Genomic DNA, 11,256 nt, shown 5'->3' on the forward strand with positions numbered 1-11,256 from the left:
CTAGGGTGTAGTATAGCACCGACAAAACACACAACATTCCTCTAGTTCTTTAACCCCAGTTCTACCTTATAAATCCTGCTACATGTACACTGATAAGAGCTTTCGACCCACAGAATCCAGGACAGATAAACCTCTCACGAACAGTAAAGGGAGTAGCGGGTAATGGAAGTTGGTGGAGAAGGGGGAGAAAGAGGGAGCCAATCACAATGCTTGATGTATAACCCCCACATCCCCAGGGGGATGAACAACAGAAACATGGGTGAAGGGAGACAGCGGACGATGTAAGATATGAAAATAATAATAATTTATAATTTGTCAAGGGTTTATGAGGGTGGGAGGAGAGAGAAAATGGCAGTGCTCAAGTAGAAAGAAAATGTTTTGAAAATGTTATGGCAGCAAATGTACAAATGTGCTTGATACAACTGCTGTATGGATTGTGATAAGAGCTGTAAGAGGCCCCAATGAAATGATTCATAAAAAAACAAAGAAAAGAAACAGAGAAAAGGCAATGTACACACTATCCACTAGCTTGACAAAGCAGATCTAAGCACAGGTTAAAAAGGAAAAAATACAATCCGCTTGAGAGTCACTGCTGCATCAGAAAGTGGTTAATTTCCCTGGTGCTTTTGAAGGTCATTCCCAACTATTACTGTGGGACGAATGGCTAAAATTAGATTTTGGGTGCAGCTCTACTTAACAGAGTATAAAACTATCAGTCTTTATTATTCCTTCTAACATCGCCAAGACATGACTTCTGCTTATTTCTAAAGCTTGCTATTTATTATACTTTAAACCATCATTAAAAAGAGGATGGGTGAGGAGAACCAGACCATGCATGGCTTGTCTAAGATCTTGGAAGCTTGCATGCCAGTACTTTAAACAGAGCACTGTGCTGGTAACAATGGGTACCAGGACCCGTTTAATCTTGCATCATGTGGTTTACTTTATAGGAGACCACGCTCTTGTGGCTGTCCGAAACAGAGACCAAATAAAGGCATCTTTTAGGGTCAGGCATTCCTCAGGACTACCTCCTGGCTGGTGAGCCTGGAGAAGGGCTTGTTCTCCATTGAGCTGTGTCTTGGCTCAGAGATGGGTGCCAACTGGCACATGGGGAATTTGGCTTTACATGTATTCCACTGTAGTTCTACAATTCTACCTTTTGCCTGGCATGGTATCATTTTAGTAACTAATCAGCAAGGTGACCCTTTCTATCAAACTAATTTGTCAGATTCCCTGTCCTTTTTAAGTCAAGTGTTTTCAGAACTCTTAACTCACAAGTCATGGCTGATTTGGATTTTTGAAAGATCTGCAGATGTTGCTATGTTTTCTGGTTTCTCCTGGAATCTGAACACCAGCGCATTACATTTTAAGATGATCTGGAAAGCACATTCTTCAAGTCCGAACAGGCAAATGTCTCTTAGTGATGCTATTTTACATTTGTTTTGTTAAAAACGGATTTTTTTTTAAAAGCACCACTGAAAGGACATTTATTCTTTTTACAAATATTACAGTAAAACCAGATGGATGAGAATGGTTTTAGCAGTTAGAATACAAGAGAAAAAAATCTGGGGTTTGCCATTAAAAGTTATTTACAATGAAAGGGAGGAAAAATAAATTGTTTTGCATTACAGAACACCCCACCTCAAAGTCTAATACTTTCTTACCAAGTCAAAAAAGAGACAGTTGGTTCACAAACTGAAGGATTGAGCTTGAGCAAGATGCTTTTAAAAACCTAGATAAAAAACAGAGGGAAATGAAACTACCATATGACCCAGCAACGCCCCCCTACTGGACATATACCCAGAAAAGGCAAGAAATGAACCAGGGCCAGACATCTGTGCTCCAATGTTCGTCGCAGCACAGTTCACAATCGCAAGGAGTTGGAAACAACCCAAATTTCCATCAACATACGAATGGATTGAAAAACTGTGATACATACATATAATGGAGTACTATGCATCCCTAAAAAGCAGTGATGAACGCATCGCCGCATGGGAAGAACTGGAGGAAATTATGCTAAGCGAAGTTAGCCAAGCACAAAAGGACAAGTACAACACAAATCTGCTGAGGTAATTTTAAAAATGCAAAAGGGGCATAGGGAAAAAGATACTGTATATAAACATTCCTGAAGTGAGGTCCAGGTAGAATGGCAGGGGCCAGACCAAATCCTGGGATACATATGGTAGCCAACTAAAAAAGAGCGGGTGGGTGGGGGGAAGAAAAAAAAAAGAAATGGGTAGCTGGGGGAACAGGGCACTAACCCACCCAAGGGGAAGGTATTGTTTCTATCTCCCCAGGGAAAGAGGGACCTGACTTCAACCTGGTGCTCCAAGATGTGAATGCGACATACCAGCATGAAGCATGGAACCAATAGAGAGGTCTGAGGGCCCGGGCCCAATCCCAACTACGTGGACAGCCCTCCCTCCCCGCAGAATTCACTTCAAATCATTGTGAATGAGGGGGAGTGTGTATTGGAGACCCAAAGTCCATCTGTAGGCAACTGGACATCCCCTTACAGAAGGGTTGTGTGGGAGAGAAGAGCCAGTCAGGGTGCAGTATAGCACGGATGAAACATACAACTTTCCTCTAGTTCTCTAATGCTTCCTCTCCCCACTACTATCATAATCCCAATTCTCCTTTACTAATCTAGCTAGACCAGAGGATGTACACTGGTACAGAGAAGAGTTGGAAGCACAGGGAATCCAGGACAGATAAACCCCTCAGGACCAATAATGAGAGTAGTGATACCAGGAGGGGAAGGGGAAGGTGGGGAAGAAAAGGGGAACTGATCACAATGATCTACATATAACCTCCTCCCAGGGGAATGGACAACAGAAAAGTGGGTGAAGGGAGACATTGGACAGTGTAAGACATGACAAAAAAATAATAATTTATAAATTATCAAGGGGGAGGGAGGGAGGAAGGCAGGGTACGAGAGGGAGGGGGAAATGAGGAGCTGATACCAAGGGCTCAAGTAGAAAGCAAATGTTTTGAGAATGATGATGGCAATAAACATACAAGTGTGCTAGACACAATGGATGGATGGATGGATTGTGATAAAGAGTTGTATGAGCCCCCAATAAAATGATTTAACAAAAATCTCTTGAAGCAAATTAAAAAAAACCCTAGGTAAGGCAGTGTTCTTCTCAGGGCTGAGACCATGAGGTACAACATGCTTAACAGTGGGGAGGCTGGTTTGGATCCCACTCTGGCTCAGGGAGCAGGGTAAACAAAACCCACCAGGAAAAGAACTGGGGCGGAAAACCAGCAACTGCGTTGTAAGGGTGGGCACAGGGAAGGAGGTAGGGACATTTTCACATTAGTAACCTAACTTGGGAAACCACAGGAAGGAAGAAGGGATATGGTGGAGAGGCTAACAGCTCTTTCCTTTCTGGCCACAGGAAGGCAGCTAAGGCAGTAGGAGGCCCAGGCAGTGACCTCACAAGGACAACATTGTTCTTGCAGCTTAGAGATCACTCACCTGTTCCACCCAACTCCTCATTCTGTTTGCTGGCTGGGTGTCAGGACACTCTCTGGCCTGGGTCCTGCAGCCTGGCACCTTCTTCTTTCATGTATGCTCTGTTGGAGGCAGCACCAGCCTCAGTCTCCTTGAACTGGGGTGGCAGGTCAGGGCTCTTAGGGGTGGCAGCCTTCTCTTCCTGGGCAGTGCCCTTGGGGCTGTAGGCACCCAGCTCCCACTGCTCCTTCTCTTCCTCTGTGGGGAAAGAGGCATAGGATCACCCCACCCTCCTTTTGATTTCTCTTGAAGAATAGGTATCTCCATTAAAAAAAAAATCAATCATTTTATTGGAGGGCTCGTAGAAATCTTATGATAATCTACCATCCAATTGTATGAAGCACACTTGTATATATGTTGCCATCAACATTTCCAAAACATTTTCTGTCTACTGGAGCCCTTAGTATCAGCTCCTCTTTTTTCCCCCTCTCTCCCCCACGCTCCCTGGGTTGTGAATCCTTGATCACTTATATATTATTGTTATTTCATGTCTTCCACTGTCCGTTGTCTCCCTTCACCCACATTTCTGTCTTTTGTCTCCCTACGGGTGGGTGGGCTATATAGCCAACCTTGCGATGGGTTCCCCTTTGTTCCCCCACCTCCCCCCACCATCCCCTTACCCGCATGATATTGCTACTCCCACTACTGTTTGAAAGGCTTTGAAAAGCAATTTGATTTTTTGGGGTGTGTGTGTGTGTCTCTTCGTGGAGCCCTTAATACCCCGACCTCAGTACTTTGGGTCGGGGGTGCTGGCTCGATGGTATTCCAGAAGTAGCCCCGGCTGCCTCATCTGTTACATTTATAGGAGAGGGTGGTGGACAGGGGAACGACACCCCTTCACCCGTGAGGGATAACCCTGCATTGCTTTTCACATGACCTGTCTCCTGCTCATTGACCTTGGCAGGGAAAGCGCCTGCTGCCTTCTCAGCATTCAGGTTGTCCTGGGAAACCTCAGAGATCTGGCTGCCCAAACTGCATGGAGGTCTGCTGGAGCTCCAGGCACAGGAATAGTTCCGCAGGGCAGCCCCTGTTGGTGGAGGGGTGGGGCTCCGCTCTGGAAGGGAAGGGGTATTTGGGGGTAAACAAGCTGTCCCCAGCTCCACATGTGCCCTGCTAACTGAGCTCATGATGTCTCCTCTCTGAGAGCGGATGTCCTGTTTCATTGAATTGACTCTTGAGCATACAGTAAAACCCGAGAAAGCCAAACCTTGTAGGGCAGAGACCTACCGGAGAAGGAAATGCAAATATTTATACTTAAACAAGTGGTAAGACTACCCTGCAAAAGTGAAAATATGACGACAGTTCTACTTGTATGGGGACCTGACAAACGGTCCTTGGTTTAGGATGTGTTCTGAAAGGTTGATTAACTTAGAGGAACAGATGCCTAGCAAGAAACGGTATTGCGGGCGAGGCCTTGGAAGAAGCATCAACTCCTCCTGCTGGACAGCCCTCTCCACCGGCATCAGGGACATGGGCCTGGACCAGCCTGGGCGGGTCAGACAACAGGCGCGTCGGTGTAGATGTGTGAGAGCAGGGCTGGATGTGGGGGAATGGCGTCTGGTAAGAGAAGAACTCTGAAAGGTACGCACACCTGACCAGGGCATGTCTGCTGAGTCATGATAAGGAATCTTCTCCCCCCATCTTTCCACACGTGCTGTTCTGGTCTCAGTTCTCTTGTAGTGTGGCTGAAAGTCACACTGAGAACAATATCGCGCTTGGCGGGGAACTGGGCAGTGTCTCTTGATGGGTCAATGGGTTGTAGAGACTTGGGTGGACTCCTGTATACTTGCTACATGACCTCAGGACAGGTTACTGATTTCCATTTCCTTATCTGTAAAAAAATCCGTCACTATCAAGTCAATTCCAACTCATGGTGACAGTCTCGGACAGAGTACACTGCCCTTCAGGGTTTCCAAGGCTGTAAATCTTCACAGAAGCTGGCTGCCCCCCTTTCTCCCCTGGAGCAGCTGGCGAGTGTGAACCTCTGCCCTTGATTTTCAACACTTTAAAAGGTCTTGTGCAGCCGATTTACCTGATGCTTGACCTCTTGACTGCTGCTTCCATGAGCATTGATTGTGAATCCAAGCATGACCAAATCCTTGACGACCTCATCTTTTCTTCATTTACCATGATGTACCTATTGGCCCAGTTAGGATTTTGGTCTTCTTTATGTTGAGTTGTAATCCATACTGAAAGTTGAATTCCTTGATTTTCAGCAGCAAGTGCTTCAAGTTCTCCTTACTTTCAGAAACCAAAGTTGTGTCATCTGCATATCACAGGTTTTTAATGTCTTCTTCCCACCTTGATGCCTCATTCTTTTTCATATAACCCAGCTTCTCAGCATACAGATTGAATAAAAATGAAGAGAGGATACAATCCTGATGCACACTTTCCCTGATTTTAATCCATGCAGTCTTCCCTTGTTTTGTTTACATAACTGCTTCTTGTGCTATGTACAGTTTTTACATGGGTACAGTTAGGGTGCCCTGGAATTTTCATTATTCTCAATACTATCCATTGTTTGTTAAGTTATGATCCAGACAGTTCAATGCCTTGGCATAGTCAATAAAACACAAATAAACTTCTTTCTGGTATCCTCTTCTTTCAGCCTAGATCCATTTGACATCGGCAGTGATATCTCTTGTTCCATGTCCTCTTCTGATTATGACCTAAACATCTGGCAACTTCCTGTCAATATACTGCTGTAACCATTGGTGGATGATCTCTAGCAAAATTACTTGAATGTGATATCAGTGATATTGTTCTATAACTTGAGCATTCTGTGGATCACTTTTCTATGGAATGGGTACAAATATGGATCTCTTCCAGTCAGTTGGCCAAGTAGCTATCTTCCAAATTTCCTGGATAGACAAGTGAGTGCTTTGTCAGCTTGTTGAAATATGACAATTGGCATTCCATCAATTCCCGGAGGCTTGATTTTTGGCTATAGTTTCAGTTAAGCTTGAACTTCTTCCTTCAGAACCATTGATTCTTGCTCATATGCTACCTCCTGAAACGGTGGAATAATAGACTAGTTCTTTTTGAAGCAGTGACCCTGTGTATTCCCTCTATCTTCTTTTGATGCTTTCTGCATCATTCAATATTTTTCCCACAGAGTCTTTCAATATTTCAACTTGAGGCTTGAATTTTTCCTTCAATTCTTTCAGTTTTATATATGCTGAACATGTTCTTCCTTGTTTTTCTAACTCCAGGTCTTTACATATTTCATTGTAATATTTTACTTTGTTTTCTCAAGCAGCCCTTATACATTTTCTGACTTCATCATTTATTCCATTTGCTTTAGCTACTCTACAATTAATAGCAAATTTCAGAGTCTTTTCTGACATCCAAGCTGATTTTTTCTGTCTTTTTAATGATCTTTTGCTTTCTTCATGAATGATGTTCTTGATATCATCCTATAGCTCATCAAGTCTTTTGTGCTTAGTGTTCAATGAAGCAAATCTATTCTTGAAATGTTCTAAAAATTCAGGTAGGAAATACTAAAGGTCATATTTTGGCTCTTGTGAACTTGTTTCTATTTTTCAAAACTTCAGTGTGAACTTACATAAATGTGGTTTGTTCTCCAGTCAATCTCTGGCCTGGGTTTAGTTGCTGATATTGAGCTTCTCTATCACCTCTTTCCACAGATGTAGTCAATTTGGCTGCTGTGCGTTCCATCTGGAGAAGTTCATGTTTTTAGTCATTGCTTGTATTGTTTATATCTAAGGTGCATTTCTGATGACAAGAAAACTGTAGTAGTAATATTAATCTCAGACAAAATAGACATAGAAGTTAATGACATGATGAGAAACAAAGGTCACTATATAATTATGAAAGCTTTAATTGAGCAAGAACCATAACCAAAATCAATACATATGTACCAAATGAAAGATGATCAAAATAGATTGATCAAATTCTTATAGCAATGAAGAAACAGACCATAAAACACAATAATACTAGGAGACTTCAATACATCACTTTGAAGTAAAGATCAGTCAATTAGAAGGAAAAGCAGCAAAGATATAAAAACATTAAATAATACAATCAAATTGATCTAATTTCACTTTCTTCTCTAGCACCCATGGTAGCTATTCTAGAATAGATTATATTTAGGCCATAAAACAAGCAAATGCATTAAAACACATTATGATAATACAAACCATCTTTTCAGATAATAATGCTGTAAAATTAAAAATCAACCATAGAACAATCAACTCTAAAAGATCAAATACATGGAAATTGAGCAATAGTTTACTTAAGAACCATTGAGTCATCGAAGAAATAAAGGACACAGTCAAATTCTCATATTCCTTGAAAAATGAGAACTGAAATACAGCATATCAAAACCTGTCAAGGAACAAATCAACAACAAGGAGGACATAGAGATCCTGGGTGTGTTGGAGCAACAACAATCTAGCTGAGAGGAATTACTAAGAGGCAGAAAAAGGGCAAGTGTGATGGTAGAGCAGGAGGAAGGTAAAAGGAAACAGAGGAAAGATCTAGAAAGCAAAGCTATGGCTATATGTATAAACATAGGTGTGTATATATGTAAATACATTAATTCATAAAAATAGAGGTATTGGCCTATGTACATATATTTATTTGGCAATACACTGAGGTAGTGCATGGACTTTGGGCCTCCATTCAAGCCCTGCCCTCAATACAAAAGCACTTTGTTCTAACAACCTGACATTCAGTGATGCTCACCTTCCCAGCAGGATCATAGAAGACAAAATGGGTGCATAAGCAAATGTGGTGAAGAAAGAGGATGATGCCCAGCTATCAAAAGATATAGCATCTGGGGTCTTAAAGGCTTGAAGATAAACAAGCGGTCAACTATCAGAGAAGCAACAAAGCCCACATGGCAGAAGCGCACCAGCCTGTGTGGTCATGAGGTGTCAACAGAATCATGTAGACAGAAGACAGCAAACAAACAAACAAAAACCCATATTGTTGAGAATGAGGGAAGTCGAAGTAGAGACCCAAAAACCATTTGTGGACAATGGGACATCCACCTACAGAAGGGTCACAAGGAAGAGATGAGTCAGCCAGGGCACTGTATAGCACCCCTGAAACACACAATATTCCTCTGGTTCCTTTTTTCCCCCCTCTGGTTCCTTGAGGCTTCCTCATCTCCCACTATCATGACCCCAGTCCTGTCTTTCACTGCGGGCTAGACTGGAGCATGTGCACAGGTACAGATGGGAGATAAGAGTTCATGACATATGGAATTCAGGAACAGGAATGAGAGTAGTGATACCAGGAGGGTAGGGGGAAGGTGGGGATAGGAGGGGTGGAAGGGGGAACTGATCACAATGATCGACACATAATCCTCCACACCCATCCCTGGGGGATGAACAACAGAAACTGTGAGTGAAGGAAGACAACAGTCAGTGTAAGATATGAAAAGAATAATAATTTATAATTTATCAAAGGGTTGAGAAAGGGAGAGGGAGGGAGGGAAAAAGGAGGAGCTGATATCCTAGGCTCAATAGAAAGTAAATGTTTAGAAAATAATGATGACAACATATGTACAAATATGCTTGATACATTGATGTATGGATTTTGATAAGAGCTGTAAGAGCCCCCAATAAAATGATCTTTAATTAAAAATAAAACAATCCTGTGTGACAAGGGAAAAACAATAGACAGAGGCAGTTTATAGCAATTACTGCACACATCAATAAGGCTGAAAGAATTAAAATAAACACCATTACACATCAGCTACAATGATAAGAAAAAAGTACAGCAAAACAAATAATCAGGTATAAGAAGAAAAGAAATAAAGAGTAGGGCAGAAATAAATGAATCAGAAAAAAAATTTGAACTCTACTCTTGTGAATATTTGTGGGCTCAGTGACTCATGGGGCAGTTCTACCTTACCCGATAGGGTTGCTATGAGTCAGCATTGACTTGATGGCAGTGGAAATGATGCCCTAGGGGGATGATTGATACTGTTTTCTAACATAAAACAATGATGTCTCTAGTCTAAGATAACCAGAGACACATATAAACCATAGATATGTGAATGGATTTTGAGCTTGCACTTAATTCTAGCCCCAATCTAAGAACAATTAGTTTTTTTGACACATGACCCTGCTTGATGTTCGACCTCATGAAGAGATCACTGAAGATATGGGTGCTAACAGTGTGGTGGAGAAACTAGATGGTGCTTGGCTATCAGAAAGAATAGAGTCTAGACTCTGAAAGTCTTGTGCTGGTGCTTTCTCCTCGGGATTGGCTATCCTGCCTATCCTGTATGGATAGACGTGAGAGAAAGAAGAAAGGAAAAAAGAGAGGGGAAAAAAGCCTGCCAGGTCTGTCTGCTGACCCTTATGAATGTATTCCAATTGGATCTGGTGACATGCCACGCCCTACCCATGATTCTGAGGTCTGTTTTCGGGATTCCTTGTGTACTTCATTGCTTTACTCCCTTGCTGCTCTGTTGCACTCCCTTTGTTTTTCATTCCAGTTTTGGAGGAGTGTGTGTGTTAGACCAGGCACACTTCCCACACTGTGTCTCCAGTACTGACCCTTGTAGTCCTGTGGGTCAGGGAGGGGGTGTCATGGTGGGACCAGCCCAACAGTCTTCTCTGTGCATTGGCTGCTCCAAGCAGGAATGTCATCCTCGAGGTTCGGTGGGCCAGATGCAGTCCACTCTCTCTCTCTTTCCCTCTTAGTTTGCTCCTGTGTGGTCTGGGCGGACCTGCCTCTAGAGGCGATTTTCAATGCAATAAAATAAAACCAGGTTCTAAAGGCTAAATTAGACCTGGAAAATACAGGTGAGAAGGACTAGGGGAAGGGAAGTTTCTGAAAAAGTAAACTTGGAGTTTAGTGAACTATAAGCAATAAATGGGTTGCAAGTGTGAAATAGCTCCTAAAACATCCAGTTTTGCCTCTGGTTGCACAGAAAAGGAGCTAATGTCTGTGCTGGAGGCTCTCAAGCTCGACATGAAAAAGAATTACTTAAAAAAATGTTTATACCTGAGCCCCACTCCCTGAGAAACCAACGTGGAGGTCTGAGCTTAGGTAAGGGATTACTCTCAAGGTGTTCTGGATGGTAGCAATATAGACAGTTAATGGTTTGTGGGTAGGCAGTACTAGTACCAGGAATGAAGTGAAGGTAGCTCTGAGAATCAAAGTGGAAAGATTGTGAGGGGCAGGCCTTTCAAAATCAGCCTGGGTCACAGCAAAAGGTGAGGGTCATAGCATGAGGCCAGGCAAATATTCTCATTCTTGGTCCAAGGATGGCTCTCAAGACTGCCGTCCCCACTCCCTACTTTTGTGGCTTTATTTCTAATCATGGGACTTCAAAGGACTCTTAATTTTGTTAACTCCATAAGCTATAAGGATATCCTCACTGCCAAGTTTTCCTACTATCATTAAATATGTAATGATATTTATGGGGATAATAGCAACAATGAAAAGCTGTCTTTTTTTTCCTCCACAGTTTTATTGGTGTGTAATTTACATATTATATAATTCAATAGTTCAATCAGTCAATCATATCAAGGAGAATTGTACAATCACTCCTCATCAATTTTAAACCATTCCTGCTCCCCCATGGTTAAATTGTCTTTAAGAGGATTTATGAGACGAGCCAGCCAGGGTGCAATGTAGCAACAATGAAGCATACAACCTTCTTCTAGTTCTTGAATGTTTCCTCCCCCCCACTATCATGATCCCAATTCTACCTTACAAATCCGACTAGACCAGAGGACGTACACTGGCACACATAG

This window comes from Echinops telfairi, unplaced genomic scaffold, assembly GCF_000313985.2.
Source record: "Echinops telfairi isolate 266 unplaced genomic scaffold, ASM31398v2 ScPeMD7_5592;HRSCAF=6446, whole genome shotgun sequence".
NCBI classification, from domain to species: domain Eukaryota; kingdom Metazoa; phylum Chordata; class Mammalia; order Afrosoricida; family Tenrecidae; genus Echinops; species Echinops telfairi.